This window comes from Chrysemys picta, chromosome 2 (assembly GCF_011386835.1).
Source record: "Chrysemys picta bellii isolate R12L10 chromosome 2, ASM1138683v2, whole genome shotgun sequence".
Classification (NCBI taxonomy): Eukaryota; Metazoa; Chordata; order Testudines; family Emydidae; genus Chrysemys; species Chrysemys picta.
Genome location: NC_088792.1, coordinates 241919909 through 241945663, shown reverse-complemented (window position 1 = coordinate 241945663; position 25755 = coordinate 241919909). Strand labels below are relative to the sequence as shown.

General features: G+C 38.2%; 1 protein-coding gene across 25 annotated transcripts in view; it reads right to left on the bottom strand.

The window, feature by feature from the left end:
• The window catches only part of RALYL (RALY RNA binding protein like), a 598747-nt gene that overhangs the window by 339981 nt on the left and 233011 nt on the right, over positions 1–25755 (bottom strand). The gene's annotated exons all lie outside the window — the stretch shown is intronic.

Sequence of the window (25755 nt, the reverse complement as noted above, 5' to 3'; positions counted from 1 at the left end):
TTTACAATTTTTGTTCCAAAAGTTCATTCTTGTCTAGCAAATTATTCAATACAGTCCTTTCAACACCCAGGTCTCATAATACATACACCATTCATTTAATACAATGGGCATGAAATATACTTAAACTTAACTCAGTATGGTCTCCCAAGGATATGGCAGGAAATTACCATATCTGTCACAGGAACAATTTACCAAGGTTTATGGTGGACTCCTCATTACTGGCAATTTTAAAATCAAAGTGTATGTTTTTTCTAAGAGATACACTCTAATTCAAACAGGAATTATTTCAGGGCAGTTCTATGGCCTGTGTTATGAAGGTCTGACTAGCTGATCACAGTGGTTCCTTTTTGCCTTAGAATCTATGAAAAGGAGGGTTTACTCCTTGATGTGTTTTCCTCACTTCTGAGCACTTAGGAAATGCTTTATGCACAACACACAAATTTAAAGTGCTGAGGACTTCTTCACTGGGTGCTCCTCTTGGGGAACTGTTGCCCTATAGACTTGTGAGGGAGTGCAGAGTTCTGTTGCAAGACACTCATTCTAGGGAGGAAGGATTGCTCAGTGGTTTGAGCATTGGCCTGCTAAACACAGAGTTGTGGATTCAATCCTTGAGAGGACCATTTAGGGATCTTGGGCAAAAATCTCTCTGAGGATTGGGCCTGTTTTGAGCAGGGGGGTGGACTAGATGACCTCCTGAGGTCCCTTCCAATCCTGATAATCTATGGTACAAGAAGGTTCCAGCCCAGCACCAATTCTTTCTGACACATTGCAACAGTACCTCAGACACAACTATGAAATGCTGACTGATACTTACTGAAAGCAGAGTGTAGACTGCAGAATCTGAAGAATAAAAATGTCTGAGAACATGAAAAAAACTTTTTCTCCCTTTGGTTATTACTGTCCGACCAATAAATCGTCATGTGTGCATCCTATAAGCTTGGGCTGGTGGATGTGAATGTATAGGGATGCAGTTAATCTGCACAGAGTTGTGAGTAATACAGGCAGTCTAGTTACAATAGCTAAAACAGGAATTTGAAATAACCTTGTCCAAAAGAACAATTGCTTTCCAAGGCATAAACATTTAGCAGTGTTCCTGCACAGTTCAATCTCACAGACAGTGCTGATAGTCACCCCAAGAGAAGTCCTGCCACAAGAATATAGTTAATGTATATATAATGTAACAATGTTGATATATTAACATCTCTGACTGTGTCAAATTCTCGCCAGGCAAGATTATGCTTGGGCTGGAGATATGGGGTGGTGGGGGAAGGTTTATTTTATTCTTTACAGGGGATATAATAATGCACTTTACTTAGCAAGGTCATGGAATATTGTCTTACTCTCTACAATAATCTGCTGAAAAATATGTTCTCATGTTGGTATGATGCAAAAAAGGCACTTAGAGTAAATGCTGTGGTTCATAAAGAAGTATTTATGACACACTCACTGAAATTTTAATACAATTCCTAGTCCTGTTTTCCAACCCAACTACCCTCCAAATACTCTCGTCTCCTCAGCCAGCAGGAGCTGAGAGCTGCAGATAAAGTGCACTCAGCCACAGGTAGTTAGGAAGTGCTAGAAAATCCTCAACAATGACGGCTGTGGCTTAGTAGGAGGTGGGGCACTGACAGACTCAGAAGGGACTGCTATCTAATCCTCCTTGTTTCAAAGTATGATGATTGCAACAGGGGGCCTCATGACTAAAATATCACAGGACTAAGTAAAAAGATGTTACTCTCAACCATGGTATTTCATCATAGTTATTATATTGTCATTAGTGCCATCTATAATTTTTTTGTGTGTGTTTATATTATTTATGCAACTTGAGCATAGGATAGGTACAGTTTTCGAATAAAAAATATAAACATTGTTTTAAAAGATAGCATTTGCCTCTGAGGGCAACACCACTTCAGTAATAAGATGCGAGTGAAAAGGCATACTATACCATCTTGCTTTGTAGTGTATTACTGTGTAGAGCACCTCTTAGATCAAATCTGACATACTATGTGCAGTGCTGGTTACTGTACCAGAAGGAGGATACTGTCTCACTGGAGAGGGTGAGGCCTAAAGCAAGATAGATATTGGGTTTCAAGTATTCAAGTTATGAAGGACAGTTCTGGTAATTCAGTTTATTTTCATTTGAGAAGAGAAGACTTCAAAGTCATTCATTTTATGCTGCCAATGGTTCAAAAAACAGAAGATATAGTTTTGAAATTAAAAAATCTTGACATTAAAGGAAAAGAAAATTCAGGGAGAACAACTTTATGCTAAGTTTAAAAAAAATATTGAATAAGTTACTGGAGAAATGACCGAAGAAAGGAGAATGGGGGTGTGTAGCAAAGTAACCTACATTTGTGTCTGTAAAATTAAGGGTCCACGGATATGACAAAAATGAAGGAAAATGAGATAAAGATAAGCCAGAAACAGGCAGGATCAATGGGCTTCTTGCTTTAAAAATATATTTTAATAGACATTTCATTGTAATACAGTGACATTTGCCTGCTGAAGCTTTCTACCAAATAAAGCCCCAATCAGATTTGTCATATTATTCATAAGGATGAAGTATTTACAAATGAATCTGTTCAATGATTATTAGAAAATTGTTTTGAATAAAACCTGGCATTAAAATTTGAAGCAGCAAGTGGAAGCCATTCTACTTTTTCCTTAAATGCTTCAAGAAACAGAAGGAAAAATATATTCTTAACCCTGGAAAGGTTGCAGACCCTAATTGTGTGTTCTTAAAAGAACCAGGCCCAAGATTTAAAGTCCAGGAAATATTTTGGTTTCTGTACAATGTCAGATTGAATTTTCAACCTGATAAATGTGCGAGCACACACAGGATAGTAATTAGAAAGTCCAGACAAAGTAGAAAATTATTTTTTGGGAAAAAACTGATTTTACTATTTTCTTATTGGTTTTGGGAAGCGGGGAGAAATTTCAGAAGCTTTCACATTGGATATATATGATCTTAGATAGTTTAATTCATCTACTGCCTTTTCAGCTTGGCCATTAATGGTGATGTCCACTTGAATCTTGTTTTGTGTTAGTTGTTTTTTATTTTTGCTGCATTCAGGAATAATCCATGTTCCTCCTGGTTTTTAGAGACTCCAACATTTGTTGCATTGCATTGTTGGTTTTAGCAAAGAACATCATGTCATCAGCACATCCGAGATCTGTTAAGAGGTGTCTACCAATGGAAATCCCAGCTGCTTCCACTTTGTCAAAACCTTCCAAGGTTTGTCTCCTAATAAATTCTGTGAACATGTTAAATTCTGTGAACAAAGGGTTCGGAACAAAATACACACTTGTCTCACACCTTACCCAGTAGAAAACAATTCACTGTGGGCTTCTGCTGTTCACATTGTGGTCTGTTGATGGTGGTAGAAACTTGCAATGAGTTCAGTGAGATGCTTTGGAATCCCCATGTCTGCCAGTATCCTCCAAAGTCTGTCATATCAGATGGTATCAAATACTTCAGAGTAGTCAATGAAGCATACGATCAGTGGATGATTGTACTCTCTGCCTTTGTCAATGGTGTGATGGATATTTGCAATTTGGTTACATGTGCCTCAGTCCTCCCTAAAATCAGCTCTTTGTGCTGGTAGTTCTGCTTCTATCCTTCATTTCATGTGATCCTGGATTATGCAGAATTGGACTTTGCTCTCGTGTGATATCAGGCAAATGGTGTGATAGTTACTACAACCTTATCTCTCTTTTCTTTGGTAATGGTAGAAAAATTCCCTTCATCCTCTGGTCAATTTCTAGTCATCCACATATCATTACAAATTTTCCACACATGATCAGTACGGCATTTGCCAATTCCTTTTGACTATTCTGCAGGCATGTTATCTACCTCTAGTGCTTTCCCAAACATCATTTTCATAATAACATGCACCACTTTCTCTCACAGAATTGATGGCTCTGGCTCCGTGCTTTGTTTTTTTTTGTTTGTTTTTCCCTGTGTCATGTGTGCCTCTGGTGGGGCATACAGATTGATACATGAATCTCTTAGTGAGGACTTCACCATCACAATCTTTTATTATGTTTGATTATGGAGAAAAACTTTTGGTAAGAAGTCTGACCATTGTGAACATGCCTTTTATATTATTGGTCCTTTATAATTCTCAAGTTCCATACATTTTGTCCCTATATATTTGCTCATCTCATCTAGTCTGCCTTTAAATCTGTCTGCTCTGTTCCTTATATTGTCCAAAATTCTTCTGTCTCCAACCCATTCTCTTTTATTGTGTTTTTCTGCTAGTTCAAACACCCTCTCAGTTAACTATGGTGTGGTCCGACGCTGACTTTTCAGAATGTGTGCTTTAGCAGTTTCTAGCAGAATAGTTTTCATCTGATTCTTAAATTTGTTAGAATTGTTCAGCTCTTTCACCTAACTCATGCCTCAAACTCATTTTGGACAGAAGTTATATACTCTCCATTGATTCTGGACAAGTCTAAAAGCAGTGGACCTGCTGAATGCTGTATCTTTTTATGTTTGAGGCTAACAGTTCAACTAGCTTGATAAAAATCAGGCTGATGCATGAAACAATGTATATAATGCAAGATGAGATTTACTATGAAGAATTCAGGGTCCATTTAACCAAAGTTTATGAAACATTTTATAGAATTCAAAGGGAGTCTTTTAAAATGTACATTTATTACAAACAGTAGGCATTTTAAATTGCATTATACTGTTACCTTTTTACCACTGAATTTTTGAACAAGCCAGAAACACACTGTAGGTATTCATCAGAAGTATTTTGTATTAATTCCAGATGTGCAGATACCAAAATTTATTCCTTGAATTTATGAACCATCATTGCACATCTTCCACTGATGAATTCTTGACTCTTGACCTGTAGCTGAGCTGTGTTATCACACTGTTGGTCATTGTTAATACACAAGCATAACACTCTTATTTTCCTTTAAGATAAAGGTTGTTAAATTAACACTAAATTGAGAGATATCTTAATTATAATATTCCTGATATACAAGACTAAATAGATAAAAGCATAGAAATGAACAATTAAGGGATGGTACATGAACAATCTATTTAAAATGTGTGTGTGTGTGTGTGTGTGTGTGTGTGTGTGTGTGTGTGTGTGTGTGTGTGTGTAAGATATCACATCACACCTTCCAAAAAACAACTGACTCTGACCCAACACTTCTGCACAGCTCTGGTTTACAGTCCATAAAAATTCCAACACACATGCACCCACTGTGTATCATAAACATTTTAAATAGGAACTTCAGACTCTTACAAACTACCATCACCGACCCAGTCACACACTGTCTTCCTCTCAAATATCCTCTTAGATGGGGATTTGCCTTTAACCTACACTTTAAGAAGCAAGACTGTACTCTCAAGTAGTTTTACATAATTGCACTTGCAACCTTTGTCCAAAGATGGCTTATTCCCAGGATGTCTCCCTCAAGGCATGAACTCCTTCTACCTGTCACCTCAGAAAACCACTCAGCCTTTCCCTTGCCAATTTTTTTTTTCCTGATGAGACTAATGCACCTATTCCAGCTATCAGGGGAAATCAGCAGAAGAGCTCTATGCCTCAACATGGTATCCTAAAAGCCTGGCATCCTCTCACACTCTCAGATTGTAATGGTTATAAAACAACTGTTAACAACTTGCTCAATTACCATCTAATTTCAAATATAGTTTATGCACATCTTTTAAAGGAGATTTAACAATACAGAAAGTTTAAAGGGAATGTAACAAGCTGTTTTTCAACACAACAAACCAAAAGAAACATTAAGTGCTATGACAGATTTCAAATCTGTCTAACTTTTTAAAGGAACTGTAACTATACGTCAAGCGGTTGATCCCGGGAAGTGCTGTGTACCCATAGCAACCATTAAAGTCAAAGACCTGAGATGTGTCTAAGGCCCTCCTCAACACAGTACATGAATGCTTCACAAACAATACTGAATTTGCCCTCAAAACCCCTTTGAGAGAGAGAAGTGCTATTTACTTCAGTTTAACCATGGAGAACTGAGGGGCTGAACCATGGAGAACTGAAGGACTTGCTCAAGATCACACACAGTCTGTGGCAGAGCCAGGAACTGACCTGGGATTCTCCTGCATCCTAATCTGGTGCCTTCAATACAAGACTATTTTGAAAAATAATTCAATGAATTTTCTTCAAACTTTGCAAGAAAATAAATAGTCTTTGGAGTAAGTATGACAATTTTCAGTCAAACAGATATACTAGCAATAGAGCCATGGGGTAGCTAAAGTTTAGACTTACAATGGAGCGAGGTGGCTACTTTAACTACGGAGCAATGCCCATTGTTCCATGAGGTTTTCCTAGCGCAACACTTGTAGTGTATTTTGTTTTTATTTCATTCCACGTTTAAGTTAATAATCCACAACATTTCTTTTAAATTAATAATCCACATTCATTTCACTTTTCCTCTCACTTTAATGCAGAGATTTAGTTGAGCATGTCAGTTTAAAAAAAACAAAAACAAAAAAAGTGTGTGTGGGGGCGTATATTACTTTAAAAAGATGCACCACAATGTAGTCCACCTTATTCCATTTTACTCTTGCCTCTTATGCATTTTATAGTAATGTCAATTCTATCCTCCCTGCCATTTATATAGTTTATAGCTGCACAATATTCACTGTGGGTATTTTCAGACATTTTGACATTATACAATATCTTACAATAAATTGCTAGACTACAGGATCCATACCTAGTGGAAGCTTACAGATAGCTGATTGTGAAAACTCATTAGAAAGTCTGAGTACATGTGGCAGCAGCTTCATACTGCAATAGTGCAATGAATTGTATCTACTGCTTCCTATTTCATTTTCATAAAATCTTATTTATGTTTTTTTTTCTTATGACAGTATTTAGTACAGCAAAAAAAATCAACAATTGTAAGAAGGACTAAAGGAAAAAAATCACATCTTACCAAAGAAGGAAGAAAATATGCATGTTTCTATAAGTTGAGCCTAAAGCTGAGTTCTTAATCTAATTATTTACAAGTCAATTTTCCTGCTAATGCTTTCAGTGAATATTTACTTGCAACTTACAGTTGCATTAGAGTGATAATAGAACTGTAGGCAATGAAAAATATGGAAAATGACAGTGAAAGTGAGTCGAATAGAAAGTATATTTAAAGGGATTTTAGAAGGAAGAGGCAGCAACATTCTACTATCAAAGGTCACAACTGAAATCTACTTTCTCTCCCTCTACTTCCATGCAGTGTACTCCCATTTTATGTCAGTGGGAGTTCTTCACATTTCTTGAAGAGCAAAATATCAGTCAAGATCAGCTATGAGCATCTGAAAACATAAGTTCACCCTTTGAGAGCCTGACTGGCATTCCTTTTACACCTAAAACTCCTAATGATTTCCATGAGAGTTTGGGGCCTACAAGGAATCCAGGAAACTAAGAGTCTAAAAGTAAAACAGTGAACACGGACATGTAGAAATCATATGTTAAATATTTGACTCTAGAAGATTCTCAGAAGTGATGTTTTCGAGAGAAACGTTTCAATTTTTAAATCAGTCATTTATTCTCACAACCCTTTTGCCCCATCCTTTGCAATACCTTTTATATTAGATGATTAAATTAGATTATAAAGATGATGGCATTTTTCCCTAGCTTTCTACCCTGAGAGTTTCTAATATCAGCACCTCCATAGTTACATACATTTAACTCTGCAGTTGACTATCATTCCAGCAGGCAATGAAATCATGTAGTTAGCAAGAGGGGGAACAACATCTACAGGAATTTACTGGAGTCCAATGGTTGTTTTTACTAAATAGCACAAACTTGAACTGCTGCCTATGAAAGTTGTGCAAGACTCACTAGGTCTATCAGCAACTTCACTGGTTGCCATGTTATGAATGCCAGCAGTAATAACTGTGCACCTCAAGCAAGTCACTGCAAAAACATAATACACTGAGTACAAGCTTTGAAACATTAAGAGTCTAACTTTGAAAGGGAAAAAAATTACCATGCATAGAGTATTAGAACAATGAAAGCACAATAAAAAAAAAAAGTAGTATGCAGGAAAAAACTTCTTGGACAGGGGTAATTCTGATCTCAAGAATGAGAGGGAAGAAATGTCACATCTGGCATTTAATATTTTGAGCTCGGCTACAGTAACAAAGTTTTTTGCCTTTTTTAAAAGTGTGACTTATTTCAAATTTATAATGGAAAATCCAAAGAGTCTATATACATTTTACGCACAAGAAAACCTATGTTAAAATACAGAGACGACCTGTGCTTGCTGAGAGTGGGGGGAGGGTGCAGAGTGAGGGCAGCCAGCTTCAGCAGTGTTACTGAGCATGCTCAGTCCATGTGAGTATGCTCAGTAAAAGCCAAGCAGCAAATCTGCGGAGGGGGGGGGAGGGGGAAGGGGAGAGACATGTTACCCTGCATGCCTCCCATGCATTGCATCTGTTAAAACAGGGGTGGTGAACAAAGGCCGGATCAGGCCTGTTGGTTAATTTCATCTGGCCTGTGGCACTCCCTGCCTGCGGGGCTGGAGCCACGCGTGCCAGCTCACCCTATTGCGGGGGGAAGCCCCAAGCCTCCATGCCCCTCTCCCCCAGGTGGGTGGGTGTGTGAGTGGCCCGCAATTGATTTTTTCTGTGGGTCAATGGCCTGTGACAGAAAAAAGGTTCCTCACCCCTGTGTTAAAAGAACATTATTAAGGTTGCAAAAACAAGTTCTTCAAAATTAGGAAATACCAGAATTAAGGTTGTGCTCACATTGGAGTGTTTAGACAGGAGTAGATCAAAGTGCACTAGGGAAATTTTAGTATATGGCAGCGGGGTCAGCATGGACACTTAGTGCCTGGAAGGCTTGTGCTGGGTAGATTTACTTACACCCCAGCCTGCCGTGAGATAACAGTTTATATAGACAAGCCTTGAATCAGCTCTGTTTCCAAGAAACAAGTCCCTTGTTCTCTGCTTTTCAGTTTTCACCTGTGAAACCATTCAGTTCAAAGATCCTAGCCATGGACCATATGGAATAGTGCAGTGAACATAATTTCCTTTTGTGTAGTTGCTCTGCAATACAATTGAATGGTGTGCCTAGAGATCACAGCTCCAGGGAGCTAACAGTTTAAAATAGGTTTGTATCATTAAATGAACAGAATGGGACCAATATCCACTGCAGCAAGTTCCTCTGCAAGAAACTGGTTCTGCACCATTGAAGTCAAATGAAGTATTGCCATCAACTTCAGTGGTGCAGGATTAGTCATCTAGTCCTCATTCAGGCAAAATAGAGCAATGCCGTGAACACCAAGAGCCCAGAAATCTTGAGCATGCCTTCAAAAAATCATGACATTTTAAAAATAATACATTTGTATTTGCCTTCTGGATTTTGAGTCTTTAGGGTTCATTTTTCAAGCTTTTTTCCATATCCAAGACAGCTAGAGACTTAGTTTTATTTTTAAAGAATGTGAAAGTGGAGATTATCATATAATCACATGACTCTAGAAGGTGGAGATTTCAGAAAAAATATTGAGAGATCTCCAATAAAATTGTATGAGTTGGCAACAGTGATTTTACTCAACTCACACAATCTGCCTCATAACTGTGCTGGTGCAGTTACTGAAGCCAGCTCTCTAGAGTCTCTAGGACAAAGCCCACAGAGAATTATTTCATTCTTTCTATAGAAAGGTTAGTCCTGATTACTTACATATCAATCATTCACAATATGCATTTCATTAGCATCTTTCATACAACAATAACACAAAGTAGAGGGATTGATCATGAAACTTCTAATGGAATACAAAGTTTTTTACCTCTAGAAAAATGGATCAAATCTGGTCTAAGTCAGACGGGACCAAAAGTGTTTAGCAGTTTATGTAACTGGAGCTGCAGATTTCATTTAATTTCCTAATGAATAAGTTACCATATTAGAAAACTCAATACACCATAGCTCCCCCACAAAATGGCAGTTTTAACCAAGGTTAAGTATTGATTGATTCATGGAGAATGATCCTTCCAGATCAAAGTTCAGTCACATTGGTGAAGAAGTTTGCACTCTTATCTAAGCTCTGTTTGGTGGATATGCAGAAAACTTTAGTTCTAGGCTTGTCAATCTGGCATCTTTCATGAGCACTACAATTATTTGCAAAGTGCTTTAGAACAACAAATATTTACAAAATTCATTAATATTAATTTTCACCAAAATGAAAACAAGCTGAACAGCAGTCAAAATGTTGGGTATGGATACCCAGTTTCTGTAGTAAAGAATTAGCTTTAACTTTCATCTAAATTGAACCCAAATCTTTTTGTAGGTTTGAAAAAAGTTTTTTTGTTTGTTATTCTTTTTTAATCTTTATTTTAACATTTCATTGTTCCATCAGGAAATAATGCAGTTCTGACATAAGCAACTTCTAGAAATCTGACCTGCACTTCCAAATCAGAACCACCTGGATAAAATCTGTTTATTGGATAAACATCCAATCTTATTTGTTCACTGGAGTCTCTTCCAATTTTCACCACAGCAGAATCTGGCCCCTATCTTTCTAAGTTTATCATAGTGATTGGCCTTACTTGGAATAATTTTCTTAAAATGAATTGTATCAAGTCACATAAATGAACAAACAAATTAAATTAAAATATTTCATAAAAGATTTCTCAAAATCATGACTCCCTAAAAGTGAGTGGAATTTTGTGAAGAGATTATTGTGTGTACTCCCTAAAGTAACAGAAGTATCTGCTACCTGGAGTTCTGCTATTTTTACTGTGGAGCCCTCAATATGGAATATGTGTTCTAGAATCTAAAGCATCATAGAAGATTCATTTTCATGGATCTAGCATATGAAAGAGCTACAGTTTGAACATAACAGTTCAACAACAGTAACAGTTTGGAATAGTGCATAGAATTGGGATTAGAGTATATTTATTTAATTCAGGATTTTATTCTTTTCTGAGCAAAGCATTGCTCTAGGCTGCCCTATTGGTAGAACTGCCAGCTGTAATCAATTATATATATAATAATGCATTTCACCAACACCCATACCAGTTTGTGTTAAACAGAACAAATTTGAAACACAGAGCAAAACCAAATACAAAAGAATGTACCAGGCTAAAATGTGTGTTAATAAATTGGGCCATGGGGTGGCAGATTCTGAAACCTTTCTCTGAAAGTAGTCCCACTGCCATCAAAATGACTACTCATTGAGTAAGCTGCTACTCAGTGAGAGTGATGGAATCGGTATCTGGCCCGTAGTCATTTGCCCACCTTAATTTCAAAATACTATGAAAAAGAATAGCACTTCATAGCAGAAGTTTTTAAAGACCAAAGTTTAGGTGTGGTAGTGACTGCTTTGATATTTTGCCCAGACAATTGGGTTTAGATCAGAGTGTGGCTTTTTGGAAGACTATGCCTTCTAAATTGATGATTAAGATCATTCTCTTCAGAGTTCAGACCCCATTTTTGTTTGCATTTTTAATTTTAGCAAAATGGAAAATAAGGATATTGCATTTGAGGCCCAGTTCTGCAGCCCTTACTCATGCCATGTAGCACTTACTCAAGTGATTAATTCTAGATGACGTCAAAAGACGATGATCAACATGATTCAGAGTTGAAAAATCAGATCCAAAATTAGTATCCAATTTGCAATTCAGGCACAAACATGTTTTGTTTTCTTAATGTGTTTCTCATTTGTTACCTACAAAACTCAACCTTTTTTAAATTACGCAGTTCCCACTTCCCAGGCTTGCTTCTCTCCTGCCTGGAAGCTTATTCTGTATGCTGTTAAAATTAATAAAATACAATGTTAGTTTTAGAACAGAACAACACGTGAGCACTTCAGGGCACTACTTATTATGGACCTGTGGTTCTAGTGTGGGCATTTGAACAAATGCCACTTATTATTGCTATAATACTTGTGCCTTTGTGTTTAAATTATGCAAAGCTCATATTTATTTAGCTTGATGATAAAATAAAAACTACCTAGGCACTTTCAAGCATCAAAACGTATGTTGTTCCCTACCATCACTGTGGGGTTTTTTGCATTGCATCGGTCCTAAGATCACATTCAAAAGAAGCTACAGAGTAAAATATTTTTCCATTATTTATATGGATAAATATTGGAAATGGCCATACAAAAACAGTTTGCTTTTAAATGAATGTGTTAAAATGTTTAATACATTCACATAGACACAGACACACAGAGGTAATACAGAGAGGTGCTTGTGGACATTATTCTAACTCATCACAATGGATCCTTGCAATTCTTGCACAGTTATCAGAGTACTGAAAATAAATAGTTAGTAATACAGTTACAGACATGGGACAAGAGTTGGTTCTATGATTCTATGACTTCCTGGCATTTTATTTTGATGAAGTTTTCTAGTCAGTTTTATTTGGAATGGAAGCTTCCTTAAGTGTGTATTACCAGGTAATAAAATATATGACAGTCACTAACTGCACTGCTCCCAGACCAAAATGCCACTCATTCACTTGATTTAGCTGGGCTTTCCCAAAAGAATTATGGGTTCAGTTCCACCACCCTTACTCACATTGAATTGTACCTTGCTCCACAAGTAATTGCTGTTATTTCAAGGGGATGGTTGTGGAATATGATGACACTACTTAACATGACTAAGGGCAGCAGAATCTGGCCATAAGTTATTTTAAAACCCAAGCAACAGGGGGAGGTGGTGGGAGGGTGAAGAGGAAAAGAATAATAAAAAAAACCAATTATATCATTCACCTATAAGATGCTCTGATACCATGGTAAAGAATATGGTATAAAATATGGAAGTTGGAGAGATGGATATACACAACACCACAAAAGAACAAAGTTCAAAGGAATAAATTATGTCTAGTAGTTAATGAAGTCTACCAAAATTAAGTTGCAAACATTTGTTTTAATAATAAACATAAGGATTCACTACTCTGTTTATTTGCTTTTCATGAAATTTATGACAGCAAGTTTTGTTTGGCAATGATAATCACGGAAAGAGAGAGTTTCATGAAATATATGTATGAATATGAATTAGGATGAGTATCTGTGCTGGAAATGCACTGCAGCCATCATGAAAGCCATTCATAGGTTTGAGGGTCACTAAGAAGGGTATACTCTCTCCCAGAGAGACTGCATAAAGGTCGAAGGTGTAGCACCTCCTGTGAACCTGTGACAATGTAACTCAGGTGACCAATATACAGAGGCCACTGTGAATCACAAATAATCAACACTTGAAGCAACAGTAACAGCAAACAGTTCAGAAGCAATGCTTGGGCTGAAATGTGTTCACAAACACCATTCATTAAACAATGTATTTACGGAAAATAATTTGCCCAGCTCTATTTATGTCATATGTTACCATAGGTCACTGGAATCCACACACTGATCCTATGATGAAACTGCGGTATTTATTCAAGTTACTTTTTGGAGCTGCCAGTAGTCAATTTATAGAAAAATAAAAGACTTCCGATTGGATCAAAGTTGTATGTGGTAGTGAACTCTATCACTTAAGAACACTTATGCTCCTTAAGAACCCACTGAATGATCTGGCAGACCTAAATCTCTGTGGAGAAACCTCTTCCTGATAAGATTGCTGGGCTTTGCTAGCTCCTGGGAGCCATTCAGCCAGACGGAACCGGTAGCGTCGTCACTGTCTCTGGGAACGGGAACGCTGGCCACACATGTAGGCACCCACCTCAGTCCAAATGAGAGAGCTATACAAGGTATCTAGTTAACACACAGCTCTGAAAAGAGTTGCCAATTGAGCAAGTGTGCAGGTTCTGCCCTGCTTTTATTATAAGGCTGCTTGACAGAAGTTCACTGAGTTTCATTACAAGATTCTGATTTCCATTACAAGTTACTACAAATAACAACTCTGAATAACATATGTTATTGTAGAAGTATCTATAGGATCCAAATAAATGTTATGTTACAATATGACATATAACAAGATATTATGACATGTCACCTAGCAACTCCAGTAAGTAAAAAGAGAGTATGTGGCTTGTCTTATTGTCTTAACACTTAGCACTTACTCAGCACTTTACATCTTTGATGAACTGTTCAGACATCAAGAGCTAGAATGTGACTAGCTCTGCATATGTGTGCAAGGAGAAATAATGGTATAAGACAACACAAGGGGGATAGGGCAACCACTATTGCTCTGAACCCCCTTACTCACTGTCCAACTCAATAGGCCCAGTGCAGGAGAGCCGTTCTTCAAAGACTGTCTCAATGCTTGCTCTGATGCATGCTCTTCCCTGTACTCCTGGAGATATTCTGGCTAAATTACACAGAATACCTTTTTGGGACAACTGCTTGCAAATAGCACCTGTACCCTCCCTCCTAATGTGGAAGCTGGCTATGAAAGACAGAACAGAGTCCTAACCAATTAATCCTGTGAGGGAAATTTACAGATGAGGATTGACCCTTATAAAAGAGTCCTACAGGATTAATAGAAATGAAGCCAGTAGGTACCTTAAATTTAATAGAGTTCTATAGAAGCCACTCTAAAAAATTGATAGATTTATAATAGATGATACCATTTCTGTATTTTTAAGCCATCCTATAGAATTCTATAGGAGGGATATAATTCTCCATTAGAGAAAGGTATGATATGGTCCAAAAGCTGGAAGCTGAAGATAGACTGGAAATAATGTGCACAGTTTTAACAGTGAGAGTAAACAACAATTTACCAAGAATCATGGTGGAGTCTCTGGCAATCTTAAAATCCAGATTGGATGTTTTTCTTAAAGATCTGCTCTAGGAATTATTTTGGGGAAGTTCTATGGCCTGTGTCAGGAGGTCAGACTAGATGATCACAATGGTCCGGTCTGGCCTTGGAATCCATGAAAGCTTCTATAAGACTTTAAAAAGAACCTACGGAAAGATAAACCTTTCCTATCAAGTTCTATATGACTCTTCCATAAAATAAACTGAGATAAAGCAAAACAAAGTGACTTGTCCAAAATCCCTCTGTGACTCAATAACAAATCTAGGATTCTTGTTTGTTTGTTTCCAGCCCCAAGAATATTCATACAGATTGCACTGCTTGCAAAGGTAATTCAGAACACACATGCAGATACACTATATATGAAAGTACCTTTTAGTTTTATATGGGATATTAACTCCAAGATTTGCCAGGACACCCATCAGAGACTAACATTGTATATCTTCATATAACTTGGCATTCTTTGTACAAAAGTATTTTGTTGATTTTGTATTTTCACGTTGGTATGAGATGGAACATGCATTATTACTACTATCATGTGTTTTATTCTGTGCATGCTCTCTCCTACCGAGAGGCCCCATTGAAGTTAATACTTCCTTTCAATATCTGCTCTGATTTTTCTGGATAAGGGCCGTGGTTCCCTATTCACACCTTCACTCCCAAATGCAAGTCTACTTGCTAGCCTGACATAATGTTTATTCCCCTGTCATTAAAGATAACTTCATTATTACAATAAAACAAAACAAAATAACCCTCCTGCTTCTAAAAACAATTCAAGGCATTATTCCTGAGGCTAGGGCTGCTAACATAAGCCCTATACAGTTCTGTGTATCAGTCTCTGACCTGTATTTCAGGATCCATCATAAGAATCAGAAAATATAGCTGAAACACAGCATCTGAAAATTTACATTTATCCAACAATTGCAGGAAAATAGTATATGCCAAAAATTCAGATCATCATTATGATCTTGACATCTTCTCTAACGTTGTCCAGTTTCCCCTCTCCATGCTTCAATAATCCTGATTTTGAACACAGTAAAACTGAGAAGCTTGTGGGTTGTGGCTACAGGCATTCCTTTCACTAAGAGCTATTTCTGCTTTCTAATTATATCATCATTAGAAAATAACCAGTAGCATATCTTCTGGAGGGGTATCCATTCATTAATGTAGACAGATAAGACTCCATTCTGTTGAAAGTAATGAAGTGGAAACATCTAGATTAGTCCCAAAACTCTTGAGACCATGCCCACAACATCCTCCATAGTCACAAAGCACAGGCAGCCATCTTTTACCCTAAGCGGGTGCCATGTAAATGAAACAATTATCTACACAGTTTGCGACCATTTGGTTTTATTGGGTAGGAAAGTAAACTTTCAGTTGTGTTATCTTATCTTCTATCTTTAAAACATCTAAACTACTTTCTTCCACCCCCATTAAGAGTTCACTCTCTCAACTCTCTTACACTTGAGATTTTTCTAATCTCTATGTAGACTTATTATTTTATGTATTACAATAGCATCTAGTGCCCCCAATAAGGATAGATACCCTGTTGTGTTAATAGCTGTACAAACTTAAGAGACAGACCCTACTCTAAAGAGTTTACAATCTAATTTAAGAGAAGATACCAGTGAGTGTAACTATTGAAAAGAATGCAGGTGGGTACATGAGGGTCACAGCAACAAGACTGTGTGTTTACAGTTGGTTATTTTTGAAGCACAATTATGTATGTGGTTTTTTTTTTATTAAATAAACAGTCCCCACTGGCCTTCAAACTAGCTATCATCATCTTTTATAAAGCCTTCCAAAAATAATGGCCCAATCCTGCAAACCCTTCTTACTTTCAGAAATAATCCTATTACCCTGAAGTGACGATATGACTCCTCACCTGAGTAATGGTTTGCAGGATCAGTCACTATGTCATTAGCATAACATGTACCATATATAGTTCCTCATTTCAAAATGGACTTGGATACCTCCTGAAAAATAAACATCTCCTCTGAATGAACATTCCTAGTAATTCAATTTCCAGTGCTTTTAAAGTTTTCTGATAGAACGGGCACTTTTCTTTCACAGACCATGATGAATTTAAAGTCATGAATGGTGCATTTTGCTACAACGATTACACATATTTTTATTTAGTAACAGTCTGCTGGAATTCAAGGTTGCTGCAATGTAACTGTTCCCTTATAACATTACAGATGTAAACTTTCTATCAAGCTTCCACATGTTTGAGGGCAAAATTACAAGAACATGTGGGTGATTTCACACTAAAACAGAGGGAGGCTGGCCTTTGAGAATTTTGCTGCAATGCCTTCTACTAGCTAAAAATTCGCATACCAAAATGTAATTTGGTAGCAATATTTTACTTATTTACCAGAAAACTACAGTTTGTAACAAATTAAAGCATTTTATTCACTACAGTTATTATTTCTTTATTCCCTTCCCCCAAAATAAAATACCAAGTATCAAAATGGAAAAGGCTTTCTTTATAGATATTATGGAAGCACAAGGATTTTGACAATTTGCTGCAAACAACAACATGACCTTTTACAATCACTAGCATGACATTATTGAGGTAGGAAAGCTACATGTACTGTTAATATTCAGTTCCCAGCTGAGCTAGAATTTCCCCACTGAAATTCTCTTTAGCTAAAAGCTCATTTCACTACACAACCAGCATTTTTTTCCAGCTCCAGCTCTATTACTGAACCTTGTGGTTACACTGGTAGAGTGGACAATAATCCAATTAGCCAGGAAGCAAGTAAAGTCATCCTTCATTCTGCTTAAGTCATTCACAATAAAGCATATCTTACTGATACACCCCTTGATGTATCAGAACATTTAATTGCCTGAAATAGGTTAGTCACCTATAATGGCAGCAACAAGAATTTCTTGTGACAAGATCCAATTCTGTTTCATTCTGCCTGACATCAGACCTTTGCATTAATCTTTTTTGCTTAATATATTTTTAAAAAGCCCACAAAGTTTCCTGGGAATTGGACTGGTTTGCATAATATGCAGATTATTTCAGCTGCTTGATCACTGTAATAAATGCCCGAGAAGACAAACAAACATTGCTTGCAAATGAAGCACTGCATGCAAATTTCACTTTTATTGGAATGACATTTGGTGACCTCCTTTGGAACTTTAAATTGATGAGATTTCCCTAAATAGACATGCTTTGCAATATTCGGTTAATGAACACCCAAAAGACATGATTTTTGTTTAAAAACAAATACATATATAAGAAACCTTATTAAAAACGTAAGATGGAGAGTCTCTTATTGAAAATGCTGGAATAGACAGAGGCCATTTCAAAGCACAGGAGATCAACATTTCATGAATAAATCAGAAGGTACTAAGATTAAACAAACATGTAAAGTCTGAAAATTAATCTAAAGGAGGTCGATTAATGAAAGCAACAAATTAATTTAATTTGCATGTGAACATTTCACATTATACTTGCTGCCGTTTGCATAAACTCAATTTCAAAGAGTTTGGTAGTACAAACCCATATTGTTAAAAGGTCAGAAAATAGTCCAGAACTTTAATTCGCTGATAGTGAGGATTAAGCAGGTTATACAATATGTGCCTTTGCTACTTGTTAGCAGTAAAATGCTAGAATTACAGATGTTTAATTCAGAGAGAGAAAATTTCTCCTTTTCCCAGATAAAGGAAGATGTGATGACCAAAATTGCCAGATTACAATGAGAGAAAGAAAATGCCTTCTCATACATGGTTAGAGAGGCTTTTGTGCCTAACACTGGCTACACCTTTTCCAGAACTACTTGTGATGATGGTACCAATTTGAAGTTCAAATTCAGACTTACCCTGACATTGGGAGCACTGTGGAAATACACCAACTCAGGGGAAGCATCAGAAGCCATTTCACTGTTATGGGGTACAACATTCTACTTCCCTGAGCCAGTCCTGCCTTGGCTACCCTTTCCCTGCCCCTATAGGATTCTGAGCATCCTCAGAGGAGTATGGAGGGCACAGCCTTTGTGCTTTGGGAAGCAGATAGAGTGCAGATGTGCCAGACCCTTACATTCTCCTCCAAATGCACCCTCTTGAAAGGCCTGGCACAATTTGGTCCCTAATGAACAACACCCTCTTAATTTGAGAATTGTGTTACATTTTTAAAAACATTAATTCATCCTCACAACATCTTGTGCATAAGGCAAGCAAGCATTTTTATCTCCATTTTACAGATGGGAAAGCCGTGGCACAGAGACTAAGCAACCTGTCCAAGGACATACAGCAAATCAGTGACATGGCCAGGATGTTCTTGCTATGCCACTACTGAAGTACATAGCCTCTCAAAAGTCCCTCTTCCTTTCCACTGTAACAGTTCATCCTTTCTTCATTCACACAGTTTATATCCTTGTCACAATATGCTTTTGAAACAAGGCAGGATGTTCTGAAGTGGACTGTAGTGCTGTATCATGTATTTCATCATTCTTATTAAACATCCTTGCTTAATGGCTTGACACTGCTGCTATGATTTGTTCTAGTGCTTGATGTACAGTAGCTGGGTTTCATTTAGGTCAATAGCATTGAAAAAGACAACAGGCAGCTACTTATTTTATGGCATACTGAAACTCACCAGACCTTAGCATTCTCAAAGGTCCCGTACCTCAGCATGAGGATTTGGGACCTTTTCAAACTCTCATTACCAATCAAGCTTGAAAAGGGCTTTGTAGAGTGAAATATGCACATATCTGTAACATACTTTTTTAGTGATTTTAATCAATGTAAACAGGAAGGGGTCTCAATTGTTCTTCTGTAAATTATTTCTTTTTTGTCTGGGGAGGGTAGTTAGATTCTTTTCATTTCCACTGAATGTATTTTTATTTGAATGAGATACTACAGCTGTACAATATTCATATTTTTATCCTAAGTGTCTGAGAGGGTATCACACCCAACAGATATTATTTAGTGTTACAGAAGAGAAGCAGTACTGAAAAACATAACAGCAAAGTCCTCTTTGGGATACGGCAACAGTGTCTGATTTGGGTAGCTCCGAATGATAACAACATGCCATCTGTGTTTTAGTGAGGGTTAGCTACTATTTAAATGATTTTGATTAACAACCAGAGCTTTATACACTAACAAGCCAAGTTTGATTGTAATTCTTTGGAGTGTAATCGTGTCTCTACCCTGCAATTATACACAATGAATGTTGAATTAGAAGCAAAGAAAAAGAATGTGAAATAACTTTCAGAGTTGGAGAAGCAGGCTATTGAACACAAGCCAAAGGTGAGTTGATTGGTGAGAATTGTAATAGGTTGGAATACTGCTGGTATGCCATAAGAGACCAAAGAAAATGATAATTTGAAGAGTCACTGGGAAAAATAAGCAGCATTCACCACTAATGAGCCTCACATCAGGCAGGCAGGGTATAATATCAGTGGAACATCAAACATTTGATGTTGCCAAAGAAAAATGAACCATGTTGTTATTTGAATTTCAGATCATTCTTCTGTTACTTTTCCTGACAGAAGATAACCACAAAACCAATACCTCTTCCCTTTCTCCCAATAGCTTTGCTGGAGATGACCTCCTGCCTTTGCTTTCAATTTGGTCAAAAGTTACAATATAGTCCAGAGTTTAAGTTTTGGGAATTTTGCAAGAGTGTGTTACATATCAATCCACAGGAAACTTAAATAAAAAGGGGCTATGGTACTGCAGAAAAAGTGATAATATTGGGTGGTGCATGTCAATTTACAAAAGTACTGATAAACTAAATTATAGTTTGTGCATAAACAATCTTTAAAAATGAGCAAATTGAACGATAAACCTAAATAGCTGTTATTAACTCATTGTCCTCTGAGGAAAAACTTGAATTAAGGACAAAACATGTAGAATTATGGATAAATCCATCACAAAACAAAAATTATGCAAACATCATTTAGGGGTGACATGGCTCCAGAAACACATAGTAAGAATAATACTTTGTACTCACATAGCACATTCCATTAAAGGATCTTAAAGCATTTTTCAAACAATGGACTGAAAGTCTCAATGCTCACATGAAGTAGGGACGAAGTGGATTGCTGACTATTGGAGTGGAACTGGTTTTTTTGGAGTCCTGAGTCCTCTAACACTCACTAAATATGGACACCTCACATTTGTAAGGGAATAAGTCATTCTTTTTTTTGGAGTTGTTTTGGCTTCCCGTCCTCCAAGCCATCTACTCTCTACTTTCCATGTTCCCTTTTTTCCCTCCTTCCTTTCTCAGTGTTCTCAGATTCTCTTTCCCCAATCTACCTGGATGGTGCACACTAAGTCCTGTGATATATGCACCCTACTCATCTCCTGATAAATACTGCACTACAGTTACTTACAGCCTGCTTGCTCTTCACTTCAGTAGGAGGGGAGCAGGAGAACTAGCCACTCATGTGCGCCTTCTCATCCCTGTTCCAACCTTCTCCAGCAAAATAAGCAGCACCTGCCTATGTCCCCATTCATCCATAGCCTTTTCTCCTCCCTGAACCTTCAGCTTCTGCTCCTGCCAGTATCATGCTTCTCCTGAGCTCCCACTCTCCCTAATGCCTCTGCTCCTCTATGGCCTTCTGCTCCTCCAGCAGCCTGTGGGGGAAGTAAGGAACTTGCACTATTCTGTGCCAACAAGAGAAAAGCAGATCTGTGGTTCACCCACCTGTTCAAATTCTCCATTCCTCCTGGGTGAGGAGGATAAGCTCTGAACATGTCCCCAAAAAACAACCCACTGTTTCACAACATGCCCACAAAAAGTCCTGTGACTTGCCCCGTTGATGTCCAGGATGTACCTCGGCATGTATTCATTCTTCCATAGCCACATGCCCCTTGATAGAGAAAGCCCTGACCACTCCTCCTTTCAAGTTTATGATGTGGGATAGCCAGCCACTCCAATTCTGCCAATTGTAATTGCTGTGACAGGACAGAGAGCAACAGATGATCCCACGGTCAGACAGAATGGTCCTATATTAAAGACATGCTGAAACATATTGGTGGTTGGGTCCTATTTCACTCACTCAATAGTTTACATATAGTAACCAGATTTTTTTTTAAAGTGCCAAAGCCTACTGAGATGCAAAGTCAATAAAGGGGCTGTCTGCCCACAGGTGATTTTTACATACCTATTAGATAACTCAGAACTTCGCATGCAGAATCCAGTACCTGGCTTTGTGAATATGTATGCACATTCATATCCCAAACACATTGGGCACTCTACTGGAGCTACTCTGCCTGCGAAGCCTCTGTCTACTGCTGCCCCTTAATGCCACTCAAAGGGAGTGGAGGGTTCCACAACATGAAGAACATCCCCCCAAGGCAATGATACAGCAGAGCATAGTCCTTAGGACATGTATAGCGCTCCTACTGCCACCCACCTCTGGCCCATGCACTCCCCTCATCAGTACCTCATGCCCCCATGGAGAGTCCCTTTCATGTGTATATCTGAGGGGCACAACTGGGGTCATCATTATTCACCTTTGATAGATATATCATAGATAGACAGAACAACTAATCCAAGCAGGGAACTACAACTGCCATCAGTCTCCTCCCCCTGCACTTCCCTTTCCCCTGGCCAGTGGCCAGGCCGGAGAAAGAACCCTGAAGAAGAAGTGGCTGGGCTCTTTTAGGGAAGCAGCTGCTGCATGGCAAGCCTGAAGCTTCAGAGAAGCGAGATGTAGAGAGGAAACCTCAACACCGTAAACATGTGGAACAAGCTATGACTGCCAGATGCTACAGGGGGATGCAGATCTGTCTGAGACTTATGGGGAATCAACAGTAGCTAGTGCAGAGGAGCCCCAGGGAGAGACACTAAGTGATCCTGGCCTGGGAATCTGCAAACCCCTCTTTACTTTAATAGAGACTGGACTGGAGAGGCACCAGACCTGAAGAGCCCTAACCCTCAACTAGACTGCCTCAGTGGAACGAACAAGAACTATTGTTGCTCACTTTCAAATGGAACTGTTTGAGCCTCCGGACCTCGGGTATTTGCAACCTTTCTGTTTCCTGCTTGTCCAAGTAAAATACCCTTTCATTTACCCATGTGTCTTACTGGTTATGGGGACCCAGCAGGACTAGCTTCAGCAGCACCAGTGCATGCCTCTGAGTTGTGGTACCCTAGGGCTACGGGCACGTTAGGGTTTGTTATACTGCAGCACTGAGCAGCCCTAATAACTACAAGATCTTTCCCACTTAACTTTTTCTCCTCAAGAAAGAGGATTTTCTGAGGCACTATAAAAATAGAGGCTTCAGTTAAGCAAAGCTCCTGCACCTCTCTCTAGTCAAGAAAGTACTTAATTCTAAGTACATGCTTAAGTTCCATTGAAGTAAATAGGACTTAAGAACATACTTACACATTTTCCTAAGTAAAGACGCTTTCCTGAATCATTAGGTTTGAGGAAAGGCTCATCCCATATCTCCAATATGGTGGTGCTTCTTTTCTAAAGTAGATTCACTTCACCCCAACCCATCTGTTTTAAAATATAATTTATGAATTAGGGATGGGGATTCAGATTCTTAGTCACAAATCCTAGTGAATGTCTATAGAACCCCTACTGGCTTCATTATTATTGAATTTTACAGGGACATCATTTTGATTTTTAGCACAAGCTAGAGGATCTGAAGTCTATGACCCAGTGAACAGATTAGCATAGACAAAATATAGGATTTTCATCTATGACATAGTTCATTTATAAAGTTAAAGAAGGTGATGACCTGTTTAAACTACAGTTTAAGGTCTGAGTTTGAGGCTGCAGTAAAGTTAGTTTTGAATATTAATAGCATGGAAATCTCCTACAAATCCAAAATGGCGTGTGGTCATGTAATCTGCTGCTCCCATGAAATTTTCGGCATCCAAACCAGAGCAGAAGATAATAAGCCTTCTTCCCAGGAGGGTTCAGATCCAAAGAGTGAAGGCCAGTCCAGTTCTCTGAAATCTTCAAGTGTTTGAACTTGAGTTTCTGATTAGGGCCAAACTAAGAAAAAGGAAGGCAGGATTTAAAAGTCCAAAATAGAAAAAGGATTTATAGGTAGGAATAGACTGTGCATAAATGCATTTGAAAATGAAGATTATGATAGCAATTGGCATTCAAAACTATTTTTAAATACAGTATATTTCATGGTCTTTTTGTACTAAGGAGCATGGCTGTTCTTTTTAACTTTCAGATGATTGAGCTGGGTAAAATGGGCACACTGTTCCTTTAACTGTTTCAGAATGACTGGTGTATGGGAAGCCATCAGAACAAAATGTTTCAAAATATGAGAGGGGAATAAAGCATTTTATAGCATATATACTTGGATTATGGAATCTCTGGAAATAGATACACATAAGATTTGATTGAAAGACTGCCATTGATTTCAATAGGCTTTGGGTCATCCCCTTAGACCAATTAGATAAATTACGGAATGTTAAATAAGAAAAAATATGAAGATGGGAATAAAATAAAAGCGTGTGAAGTACAAGGCAGCACTGTTTTCTTCTTAAGATTTTTTTTCTTTGATACCCATCCCCATTGTCTCTGAGCCACTAGCACAAACATTAGGGAATTGCAGTTAGCCTTTGATACACTTTACCTCTCACTTCCTTTAGACGCATACCACAAAATGTCAGGTTACAATGAGAACAATTTAGGTTATGTACAGATTATAAAAAAGTCACATTACAAAAGACTTAACTATTTCAAGGGTCAAATTAAATAAGGGACAACTCTCCACTCAAAGCTCAAGTAAAATGGCTTTGTGCAGGGGACCAGAGCAGGGTGGGAAGAATAATTCTCAATCCCAGTGGCAGGGCATCAGGGACCTGTGTACCAAGGCTATGACAACAAACTACAATCCATGGATAACAGTAGTGACCACAAGCCTCTGAAGCCAGTGGCACCAACTTCGTGATTTCCCGGGGGGTGCTCGACCCCCGCTCCACCCCTGGCCCCACCTGCACTCCACCCCTTCCTTCAAGCCTTCACCCCCACCTCACCTCTTCCCTGCTCCACCCCCTCCTCTGAGCACTCCCCACCCTTGCTCCTCTCCCAGCACCTCCTGTACCTGCACGCCTCTGAACAACTGATCACTGGCTGGTGGGAGGCACTGGGTGGGAGGGAGAAGAGTTGATCGCTGGGACTGCCGGTGGGTGCTGAGCACCCACTATTTTTTTTCCATGGGTGCTCCAGCCCCAGAGCACCCACGGAGTCAGTGCCTACGTCTGGAATTCTCCACACAGGGCTAACTAGCTGTTCATTCAACGTGCTTATCATGCACAGTGTATCTGTGGCTAAGCAGACATTAGACTTTAAAAATTTGCTACTGAGCATGCTCATAAAGCAATTTTCAGTGTTATCTTTGTTCAGTCAACAGCAATATTTTTCAAGACCTGCAAAGATACCAGTCTTTAATGAGAAAGCTTTATGCCAAGCTTCACACTTCAGCTATTTTTGCTATAGCTCTGCCTAAAAGCAATGTGGCTTGAACAGTATTATCACTGACAAGTGTTCAAAAATCATGAGTCAAAACACACAGAAATCATGAGGTTGGCTTAAAAATCATGAGATTATTTTTTAAAAAGGATTTGGATTATTTATTAGTTTTCTAACCTTTTGAGTGCACTCAGGTCACATTTTCAAGCTTTTCTCTGCAACTCTGAAGACAAGAAACTGTCTTTAAAAAAAAAGGCAGCTGAGATCCTCATGCCTTCACATGGCTCTAGTAGCTGGGGTTTTATGAAACACACCAAATGTTGTGAGATTCACAATAAAATTGTGAGAGTTGGCAAGACTACTAGTATTTTATTAACTGGAAATGTCACCCATACATCAACTCTGATGAACTCCTTTGTGCCTGATGATATTTTGTTCTCACTTTTTTAGTAAGTTAACCTTTAAGCAGTAAATAAGCACAGAAAAAATCCTGCCCCAAACCTGAACATTTTGGAAAGTTATGATAATGTGGAAATAAAAGGTCTATAATTAAACTGTATTGTAGGCTTATCATCAGTGGGCACTCCCAAATATTCTCAATAGTACTGACAAAGACCAATTAATATTTGCTTCGGTGTTTGGACAATCTATTTAATGTCT